Source organism: Carcharodon carcharias, chromosome 29 (genome assembly GCF_017639515.1).
Source record: "Carcharodon carcharias isolate sCarCar2 chromosome 29, sCarCar2.pri, whole genome shotgun sequence".
Classification (NCBI taxonomy): Eukaryota; Metazoa; Chordata; class Chondrichthyes; order Lamniformes; family Lamnidae; genus Carcharodon; species Carcharodon carcharias.
Genome location: NC_054495.1, coordinates 3,534,602 through 3,545,689, shown reverse-complemented (window position 1 = coordinate 3,545,689; position 11,088 = coordinate 3,534,602). Strand labels below are relative to the sequence as shown.

The 11,088-nt window shown below is 47.5% G+C and overlaps 1 long non-coding RNA gene across 1 annotated transcript; it reads left to right on the top strand.

Annotated features, from left to right (window-relative positions):
* The first annotated feature begins 1,217 nt into the window (after window positions 1–1,217).
* On the top strand, window positions 1,218–8,743 carry LOC121271127. Its single transcript, XR_005941679.1, has 4 exons — window positions 1,218–1,289; window positions 3,281–3,365; window positions 6,492–6,669; window positions 7,940–8,743. It is a non-coding gene; the product is annotated as an uncharacterized LOC121271127 (long non-coding RNA).
* The last annotated feature ends 2,345 nt before the right edge of the window (window positions 8,744–11,088 follow it).

Sequence of the window (11,088 nt, the reverse complement as noted above, 5' to 3'; positions counted from 1 at the left end):
TGGGATGTGGAATGCGCTGGCCGCAAGTGTGGTGAGGCAGGTTCAATAGAGCCTTTCACAAAGGAATTGGATCATTATCTGAAGAGGGAGAATGTGCAGGGTTACGGGGAGAAAGCCGGGGAGTGGAACTAGGTAAATTGTTCCTTCAGAGAGTCAGCACAAAAATGAGGGACCGAATGGCCTCCTTCTGTGTTGCAACCAAATTGTGATATGGAAATAATAAATATCAGCCCCCTCCAGCACGGTCATTTACTGCTTGTGCTTCCTTCAAGAAGAGAAAGAGCACAGCGCAGATGTATCTCAGGCTGTAGTTATACTGCCGCTTGTGCCTTGTGCTACCTACAGAAATATTACCTCGACCCTGGCTCAATCTGAGGATTCTGCTTGAAAAAATTACCAAATCAGCAAACCCAATGTGGATTGAGAAAGAAAGAGTTTCCATTTCCATAACCCCTTTCCCACCTCAGGATGACCCAAGGAAGCAATTTTGAAGTGTAGCCCCTGTTGTAAGGTAGCAATTGTGGCAGTCAATTTACACACAGCAAGATCCCACAAGCTGCAACGTAATAATAACACGGATCATCTTTTTATTTTACTCCCTCAGTACTGACCCTCCGACAGGTATGCAATCCCTCAGTACTAACCCTCTGACAGTGCAGCGCTCCCTCAGTACTGACCCTCTGACAGTGCAGCACTCCCTCAGTACTGACCCTCTGACAGTGTAGCATTCCCTCAGTACTGACCCTCTGACAGTGCAGCACACCCTCAGTACTGACCTTCCGACAGTGCAGCACTCCCTCAATACTGACCCCCTGACAGTGCAGTACTCCCTCAGTACTGACCCTCCGACAGTGCAGCACTCCCTCAGAACTGACCCTCCGACAGTGCTGCACTCCCTCAATCCTTCCCTGGATTATAGATGTCCATTTCAGGAGTCTCAGGGGTGAGGGTATCACCCTTTGGAACTTTTCAAAATGTTTAATGACCCTTGTCCACAATCTGACATCGGTGTTGATGTTGCCTGCTCTGAGACCGGACCCTGGAGAATTTTACTTAATGGAGAGTGATGATTAAAGTTGAATGAAGCTTTCTGTGAACAGCAGTTCTTGACTCACTGTGATTGAGAAACCTAGTGGAGGATTATTTCACACTGTCTGGGGATAGGCGTTCCACCCTTTGTACCTTTACATTAAATTGGAGGTAATTATTATCACAAACTTAGTACATATAGCAGGTTAGTGAAATCTGAACCATCAGTCTGGTCTGCTTAAAGCCTTCGCTCTTACCAGGTAAGTGTTTCATGCGCATCTGAAACCTTTACTTTGCTGAGATAGTTGATGAGAGATAATGTCCTCGATTGGTCAAACAGTCCAAGCCCTCTGAATCCTTGTTGATAATGATCATTAATTTACAGACAGTAGGTGGCAGCCATGCTTTATTGTTGTCCATGTAACTGCTCACTGACTGAATTCACTTTGTTTTCTCTCTCTCCATTTCTCTTTCAGTTCCTTGTTCTATTTTTCTATTTCCTTTTGTCTCTCTTCCTCTCCGTCTTCCTTTTTCTCTTCCTCTCTTTCCCTCTCCTTTCTCTGTCTATCTCTCTTTACCTCATCCTGTCTTTCCATCTCTTTTGCTTTATCTCTTTCTCGATCCCTCTCTTTTCCTCTTTATTTCTTTCCCTCTATATCTCTCTCCCTCTCCTTTTTTATACCTCTCCCTGTCTTTGTCCCTTTCTCCCTTTGTCTTTGTCTCTTTCCCTTCCCCTCCCTGTCTTTCTATCTCTCTTGCTCCCTTTTTTTATCTCCAACTCTCCCACTCACTCCCTTTCTTATTTTATTCTCGCTCTTTTCCCTTTCATTCTTTCTTTTCTCTTTATCTTTCCCTCTCTCTTCGCTCTCTCTCAGCTCCTTCCTTCTCTCGCTCAGCACAGCCCCCTCCAGTCCGAAGCGGGTGACACTCTCGGACAAGCGGGCTTGCTTTCCCACACCCCTGCTTCGCAGATACCCCTCTTTCTGCAGAAACCTCTGGGTGATGGGGTGACAGTGGTGCAATGGTGATGTCACCGGGCCAGTAATCCAGCGACCCAGGCTCATACTCTGGGGACAGGCGTTCAAATCCCACTAGGGCAGCCGGTGGAATTTAAATTCAATTAATAAATCAGGAATTGAAAACCAGTCTCATTGACAGAGACCCTCAAACTATCATCGATTGTTGTAAAACCCCATCTGGGTTACTAATGCCCCTTTAGTGATGGAAATCTGCCCTCCTTACCTGGTCTGGCCTACACGTGACTTCAGCCCCACAGCAATGTGGCTGATTCTTAATTGCCCTCTGAAATGGCCAAACAAGCCACTCAGTTCAAGGGAAATTAGGGACGGGTATCAAATGCTGGTCTCACCAGCGGTTCCCACGTTCCAAAACGACATAACAAACCTGGCAAGGGGAGTTGGTGCCCTGAACACCACTGGCCCAACCCCAACCACACCCCTTATTCACCAGGCAGCCAATCTCCAGTTGTGAACATGCTAATTCACTGTGGGAATGGCTGGAGGAGAGCATGATGGGGCATCAGTGGGCAAGAGGCTACACGGCTGCCTCTGTTAGTTGGTGGTGGATGGATTGAATGTTGAAGGTGGTGGACAGGGTGCCCTTCAAGTGGACCCGATTGGTGTGCAGCGTCTTGAGTGTTGTGGGAGCTGTGCTGATCCAGGCAAGTGGCGAGTATCCCATCACACTCCTGACTTGTGCCTTGTAGATGGTGGACAGGCTTTGGGGAGTCAGGAGGTGAGTTACTCACCTTAGGATTCCCAGCCTCTGACCTGACTGAAGAGAAAAGAAGTGCTGGAGCATTTCATAATCAATCATCTCTGTATTGTGTGAATTTGTATTTATTTCGGAGTGATGTGATGCTGAGAGTCTGCTCCCCCTTCCCCTCCCACTTCTGTTTTCCCAGCCGGAGAGTCCAAATCTAGGGTGAGGGGTCGGGGGTCAGAGTCTCAGGATAAAGTGTCAGCCATTTTGGATTGAGATGAGGAGAAATGTCTTCACTCGGAGGGTTGTGAATCTTTGGAATTCTCTACCCCAGAGAGCTGTGGAGGCTCCGTCATTGAGTTTACTCAAGACTCAGGTCGATAGATTTTTGGGCACGATGGGATAGGGCGGCAAAGTGGAGTTGAGCTAGAAGATCAGCCATGTTGGTATTGAATGGGAGAGCAGGCACGAGGGACTGAATGGCCTCCTTCAGCTCCTATTTCTTATATTCTTATGCTTTAATGTTCAGATCAACAGCAGCTGAACCGAATCAGAAATGAAATTCCGAGTCTATGGAATCTCCATGCTCCTTCTCACCCTCTGGGTTGTCACAGGTCAGTATCCAAAGGTAAAAGACTGAAAGTCAGGGAACCTTCATCAGCAACCTTCATGTAATGTTCCTCACTATTAATGACTATCAAGCGGCAGAAATTACTGCTGGGAATAACTGAGGAAGGACTGAGAGAGAGAGACAGATTGAGAAAGAGAGAGGAGGTGTGGAGAGGTTTAGGGTGGGAATTCCAGATCTTAGGGTCCCAGGCAGCTGAAGGCACAGCCGCCAGTGGTGGAGCGATGGGAATCGGGGGATAGTCAAGAGGCCGGAATTGGAGGAGAGCAGAGATCTCGGAGGGTTGAAGGGGCTGGAGGAGGATACATAGATAGGGAGGATTGTAGGGGCTGGAGGAGGTTACAGGTAAAGGGAGGCTTGTAAAGGCTGGAGGAGTTTACAGATATATGGAGGGTTGAAGGGGCTGGAGGCGCTTTCATAGCTAGGGAGGTTTGTAGGGGCTGCAGGAGGTTACAGAGAAAGGGAGCCTTGTAAAGGCTGGAGGAGGTTACAGAGATAGGGAGGGTTGAAGGGGCTGGAGGAGGTTTCATTGATAGGGAGTGTTTAAAGGCTGGAGGAGGTTAAAGAGAAATGGAGGGTTGTAAAGGCTGGAGGAGGTTACAGAGGTAGGGAGGTTTGAAGGGGCTGGAGGAGGTTACAGAGAATGGGAAGGTTGTAAATGCTGGAGGAGTTTACAGAGATTGGGAGGTTTGTAGGTGCTGGAGGAGGTTTCAAAGATAGGGAGTGTTGTAGCGGCTGGAGGAGGTTACAGAGAAAGGTAGGGTTGTAAAGGCTGGAGAAGGTTACAGTGATAGGGAGATTAGTTGGGGATGGAGTACTTGACAGTGTTAGAGAGTGTTGTAGGGGCTGGAGGAGGATACAGACATAGGGTGAGTTGTATGCGCTGGAGGAGGGTACAGACATAGGGTGAATTGTAGCGGCTGGAGGATGTTACAAAGATAGGGAGTGTTGTAGGGGCTGGAAGATTTTACAGAGATAGAGAGGGTTGTTGCGGCAGGAGGAGGTTACAGAGATATGTAGGGCAGTAAGGGCTTGAGGTCTTTACAGAGTTAGGGAGTGTTGTAGGGACTGGAGCAGGTTACAGAGATAGGGAGTGTTGTAGGGGCTGGAGGAGGGTGCAGAGATAGGGAGTGCTGTAGGGGCTGGAGGAGATTTCAGAGATAGGTAGGGTTGCAGGAGCTGGAGGAGGTTACAGAGATAGGGAATGTTGTAGAGTATTAAAGCCGGGAGGTTTTTTCAACAGTTTGACAGGGCCTTAGTTAGACTACAATTGGAGGACTGAATTGTGGTCTGCTTAAGAAAGGACATAATTGCATCAGGAACTCAGAGAAAGTTCACTCGACTGATTCCTGGGATGAGGGGTTTATCCTATGAGGAAAGGTTGGACAGGCTGGGCCTGTATCCATTGGAGTTTAGAAGAATGAGAGGTGATCTTATTGAAACATATAAGATCCTGAGGGGACCTGACAGGATGGATGCTGAAAGGATGTCTCCCCTTGTCTCCTTCCTTAAATCAGGAGAGCAAAACTGTATATCGTACTCGAGGCGTGGTCTCACCAACACCCTGTAGATCTGAAGCAAAACATCCTACTTTTATATCCCATTCCCCTTGCAATAAACAGCAACATTTCATTTGCCTTCCCAGTCACCTGTTGTACCTGCAGACTAACGTTTAGTGATTCATGTAGCAGGACACCCAGATCCCTCTGTACCTCAGAGTTCTGCAATCTCTCTCTATTTAAATAATTTGCTGTTTTTCTACTCTTCCTGCCAAAGTGGTCACTTTCACATTTTCCCACGCTGTCCTCCATCTGCTAAATATTTTACCCACCCACTTACCCTGTCTATATTCCTTAGCAGACTCCTTCGGTGCTCTTCAAAACTTACATTCCTCGCAATCTTTGTGTCATCAGCAAATTTAGCAATGATACATTTGGTCCCTTGATCCAGATTATTGTTATAAATTGTAAGTAGCTGAGGCCCCAGCACTGATCCCTGAGGCACTCCACTCGTCACACCCTGCCAGCCTGAAACAGGCTCATTTATGCCTACTCTCTGTTTCCTGTTAGCTAGCCAATCCTCTATCAATGTTAATATGTTACCCCCCCTTCACCATGAGCCCTTACATTGTGCAATAACATTTGATGTGCCACGTTATCAAAGGTTTCGGGAAATCTAACTATACCACATCCACAGGTTCTCCTTTATCCACATTGCTAGTTACGTCCCCAAAGAACTCTAATAAATTAGTCAAATATGATTTCCCTTTCACAAAACCATGTTGACTCTGCCTGATTGGATTGAGGTTTAGACTCTATGCGCAATCCCTTGCCAAAGGCACCGTGGCAAATATTCTCCTCACTCCGAGAGACTGTTAGACAGACAGACAGAGAGAGAGAGAGATAAGGAAAGATGAAGCTCGGGTTAGACCTCCATCTGGAGTAACTGTGTTCAAATTTGGGCCCGGCACCTCAGGAAGGAGAGACTGGCCTTAGAGGGTGTGCAGCACAGATTCAACAAAATGATACCTGGGGCTGAAAGTGTTAAATTCCATGACAGGTTACACATCCTAGGCTTGTATTGCTTTGAGTCTATAAGATTAAGGGGTGGCCTAATCAAGGGGTTTAAGGTGATTAAAGGATTCAATAGGATCGATAGAGAGAAAATGTTATCTCTGGTGGAGGTGAGTCCAGAACAAAGGGGCAGAGCCTTCAAATTGGAGACAGGCCATTCATGGGGTGGTGTCAGGAAGCACTTCTTCACACAAAGGGCAGGGGGAACCTGGAACACACTCCCCCCTCCACGAGGTGGGAGGGGGTCATTTGAAAATTTCAAAACTGAGATTGATAGAGTTTTGTTGGATGAGGGGATTCAGGGTTACGGAGCTGAGCCGGGTAGATGGAGTTAAGTTACAGATCAGCCACGATCTACTCGAATGGTGGAGCAGGTTTGACGGGTTGGATGTAACAGGCCCTTGTTACAGGAATGGGACAATTGCAGGATCTAAGAGTGTGAAATGGAATGATTACAGGAAGCTGATGGTGTTGTTAGCTGGACTGTTACAGAGGCTGACTGACTGTGTGTGTGTGTGTGTGTGTGTGTGTTCCTGCAGAAACTGTCTCCAACCATCAAGAATCAGAGAGTGAGGGGCCTCCTCCTGAGGATGATGCTACACTGATCTTCTTGGAGAAGATGGCAGAGAATGGGAAGAGATTAGCAGATCAGGCGATCGGCACAGTACTGGAGTTACTGAACGACAGCAACAAGCAGAAGATCAAACACCTCGCCAAGTAAGGACAATGGCCAACAGAAGCCTACATTTAAATAGCACCTTTAACAGGTGGATGGGAGAGTGTGAGGGACACACAGACTCAACAGATCTTAGATAGACAATCAGAGAGCTTAGAATAGAGATGGGCCCTTTCTCTCTCTCCCCCTGTCTCACACTCTCTCTTCCACTGCCACTCACTCTCAAACCCTCTCACTCCCTTTCACATTTTCCCTCTCTCTCCCCTTACTGTCTCTCTAATTTATCCTTCTTTCTCTCCCTGTCTCTTTTTCTCTCTCTCTCTCCTGCTTTCATTGTTTATCAGTTGTCTTTTTCTCCTCCTCTCTCTCACACTCACTCTCTCCCCTGCTCTGTCACTGTCTCTCCTGCTCACACAAACTCACACACTGTCTCTCTCTCTGTTACGCTCCCTTCCATCTCTCTCACTCATTCTTGCTCATTCTTTTCTTTACTGTCTCTCTCTCTATCTCTGTCTCTCAGGCTCTGTCACTATTTCTCTCATAGTCTCTCTGTCTTCCACTTTCTCTTGTAGTATAAGGGCTTTGGCACGCCAAGGGTTAATGTGGGACAGGAAAACAGTACCACCCACTGTATGATGTATAGAGTCACATGGTGGTGGACTGAGCGTAGTAGTCTAGTAGAAGCCAGCATGGAGATAATACCTAGTCAGGGCTGTACCTTGGAGATGTCCATAGTTCTGAGTTGTGAATAAATATGTAAATGTTCAATCACACAAGACTCCAGACCTCTTAGTGAGACACTGAACAACCCCTTACAACAGATTTCACAGCCTCTCATTCTCTCTCTCTTTTACTGTCCCTACACTACCACTCACAGTTTGTCTAGCTCTCCCTCTCCCTGTCACGGTCTCTCCCTCTCTCTCCCCTCTCTCTCACTCTTCCATTTCTCACACACTCTAAGTCTCTCTCTCCCTCTCACTCTCTCAGCCTACAGAGCCTATTTATTATGAGTTTTAGGAACTACAGCAAAAGGAACTAATGGGTAAAATTACAGCAAAGTTCCTTGACAAAAGCAGGGCAATTTCATCAGAAAATACAGTCAGTGGAGGATAGCTGCACAACACATAATGTGTGTAAAATAATTTGCCGGTCACTGGCAGTGATACAGATTCCAAGTGTGATTGACAAGGGAATTAACCAATGATCTCCATTCAGGGAGGGGCCTGTGGTGTCCTGAAACACACCTCTAAAATAGTTTACAGGGGAGATTTGCAACAATGTGCTAACAAGCTTCTCGTTCCTTTAATTCAGGGACCTATGGGATAAAGCAGCAAAAACCCTCAAAGATGTGCTTGAGGGATGAACCAGTGCCAGGACCTGCCTGAGAATTGCCAACCCCTCACCTTTGACCCTGCAAAGCCTGGCAATGCATAATCACGTTTAGCAGGGAACCACAAAATTACACCAGGCGCTAGAACACCCACCCATGTGACTTTCAACCACAACATCCCAAGTGAATGCACTGACACCTCTGTTCAAAATGTCGGTGTTATATATTTTATATGTTTAATTTGTCTCAGAGCTATGCAGAGATGACATCACTTTCCCAGTGTGTAACAAGCTTACTGACATGAGTTTGTAAATATCTCTGCAATCACAGAATGTCTCCACTCATGCTTACAGCTCAGCTTCTAGTAGCTTCTGTGATGTCTGTTTGCTTCCCTGTGAGTTCACACCCAGATTAATCAGTCAAACACAGTGAGCGGAGATCATTTACCAGACTCACAAAATCAAACACAGAAGAAATGGACACTACAGGTGGACAAAGGAAGTTTTTATGGGGAGCTATTAACCCTCAAAGCTCTCAAAGAGTTTAGTCCTCTCCCATCGCACAGCAAGAGGCCATATGTTATTCTGTTTGGCATGTAACTTCTGGGCTCCCTTCTGTCCTATAATGTAAGCTCGACCGACACACATATGGAATACTAACATCCTGATGTCTCACGTGCTGGAGAAGGTCCGTTACTTCTCATCTGTACCAGTCGGAAATTCAGCTCTTAATACATGTCAGGCACACATTGGCTGAATCTTTAAATAAAATCTATTTGACTCAAATCATTGTGCCTTGCATTTACTTGTAGGTGAATGGCATGTTAGGAACTTCCTCCAGCCTCCAACAGACCTCCCTATCTCTGTAACCTCCTCCAGCGTTCAACAGCCCTCCTTATCTCTGTAACCTCCTCATGCCTCCAACAGCCCTCCCTATCTCTGTAACCTCCTCCAGCCTCCAACAACCCTCCTCATCTCTGTTACATCCTCCAGCCCCTACAACACTCACTATCCATGTAATCTCCTCCAGCCCCTACAACTCTCCCTATCACTGTTACCCTCTCCAGCACCTACCACCCTCCCTATCTCTGTGACCTCCACCAGCACCTACAACCTTCCTTATCTCTGTAACCTCCTCCAGCACCTACAACCCTACCTATCTCTGTAATCCTCTCCAGCCCCTACAACCCTCCCTATCTCTGTAACCTCCTCCTGCCCCTACAACCCTCCCTATCTCTGTAATCCTCTCCAGCCCCTACAATCCTCCCTATCGCTTTAACCTCCTCCAGTCCCTACAACCCTCCCTATCTCTGTAACATCCTCCAGCCCCTACAGCCCTCCCTATCTCTGTAACCTCCTCCAGCCCCTACAGCCCTCCCTATCTCTGTAACCTCATCAAATTCCGTCTCTAGAGCGACCTCGCGCCACTGATTCCCATTGCTCCACAATTGGCGGCTGTGCCTCGAGCTGTCTGTAGCCTGAAGCTCTGGAATTCCCTACATCAAGCTCTCCACCTCTCTTTGTCTCTCTCTCTCCCTCTGTCTCTGTCTCTGATCCTTTAGGACATTATTTTAAAAGCCAACCTTTTCGACAGTGATTTTGGTCCCTGTCCCGAATATCAGGGGTCAGATTTTGTTTGACAATCACCCATGTGAAGCCTCTTTGGCTGTTGTACTAAATTTGAAAGATGCTATTGAAATGTAAGTTGTTGTTGATGATGGGGCCCAGGAGACATCCTTTGGGGATTCTGGAGGAACGGAAAGAGGTTTGGGAGGGAACCATTGGTCGAGACTATTTTGTAATGTCTGGACAGTAAGACTGAGAGCAAGTGGACGAATTGTTCCTGAATGGATAGAAGGCGACATTCCTCTGCCTATCGGCCAAGGGTAAATTAAAATACACGTTTAAATTTTTGCTGATTTATTCAAGATCAAATGTTCCATCGTCTCCATGGTCATCACTTGAGATGACAGCAGTTTGCCACAGGGGGCACTCACACTCAAAACAACTCAGTTGACTTCACCCCTCGTGATAGGACGAGGAGGAGGCCATTCAGCCCCTTGAGCCTTTGTGTGAAGATTGTGCTTCCTGACATCACCCCCTGGACGACCTGGCTCCAATTTGAACGTTCTGCTCCCTTGTTCTGGACTCCCACCTCCCCCCACCCCTCCCCCACCCGACACAGGAAATAGTTTCTCTCCATCATCCCCATAGAATCCTTCAACCATCTTAAACTCCTCGATTAGATCACCCATTAATCTTCGATAATCCAATGAATACAAGCACAGTCTTCCCCACGTTATTTCTCAATCTCACTTTAGAAATATCTCACTGTTTATCTCAGAGAAAATGCCATTGCAACATATCCACCATGAAGCTCACTCTTCATTTTAAATGAGAGATTATTAACCGAACCCGCCAGCAGTTTAATAAAAACACTCGATGTAGCCACAGGGCATCTCCTACCTGCAGTGCACACCCACTGATTCAGAACATTCCTGGGTTCAGGTCTCAGAACAACATCCTGGACAACTCATCCAGACCAACACCTGCCGTGCCAGTGCTGAGGGATTGCTGCACTGTCAGAGGGTCAGTACTGAGGGAGTGCTGCACTGTCAGCGGGTCAGTACTGAGGGAGTGCTGCACTGTCAGAGGGTCAGTACTGAGGGATTGCTGCCCTGTCAGAGGGTCAGTACTGAGGGAGTGCTGCACTGTCAGCGGGTCAGTACTGAGGGTTTGCTGCACTGTCAGAGGGTCAGTACTGAGGGAGTGCTGCACTGTCAGAGGGTCCGTACTGAGGGATTGCTGCCCTGTCAGAGGGTCAGTACTGAGGGAGTGCTGCACTGTCCGAGGGTCAGTACTGAGGGAGTGCTGCACTGTCAGAGGGTCAGTACTGAGGGAGCATTGCAATGTCGTAGGGTCAGTACTGAGGGAGTGCTGCACTGTCAGAGGGTCACTACTGAGGCAGTGCTGCCGTGTTGGAGGGTCAGTGCTGTGGGATTGCCGCCCTGTCAGAGGCACAGTACTGAGGGAGTTCTGCACTGTCAGAGGGTCAGTACTGAGGGAGTGCTGCACTGCCAGAAGGTCAGTACTGACTGAGTGCTGCACTGTAAGAGCGTCAGTACTGAGGG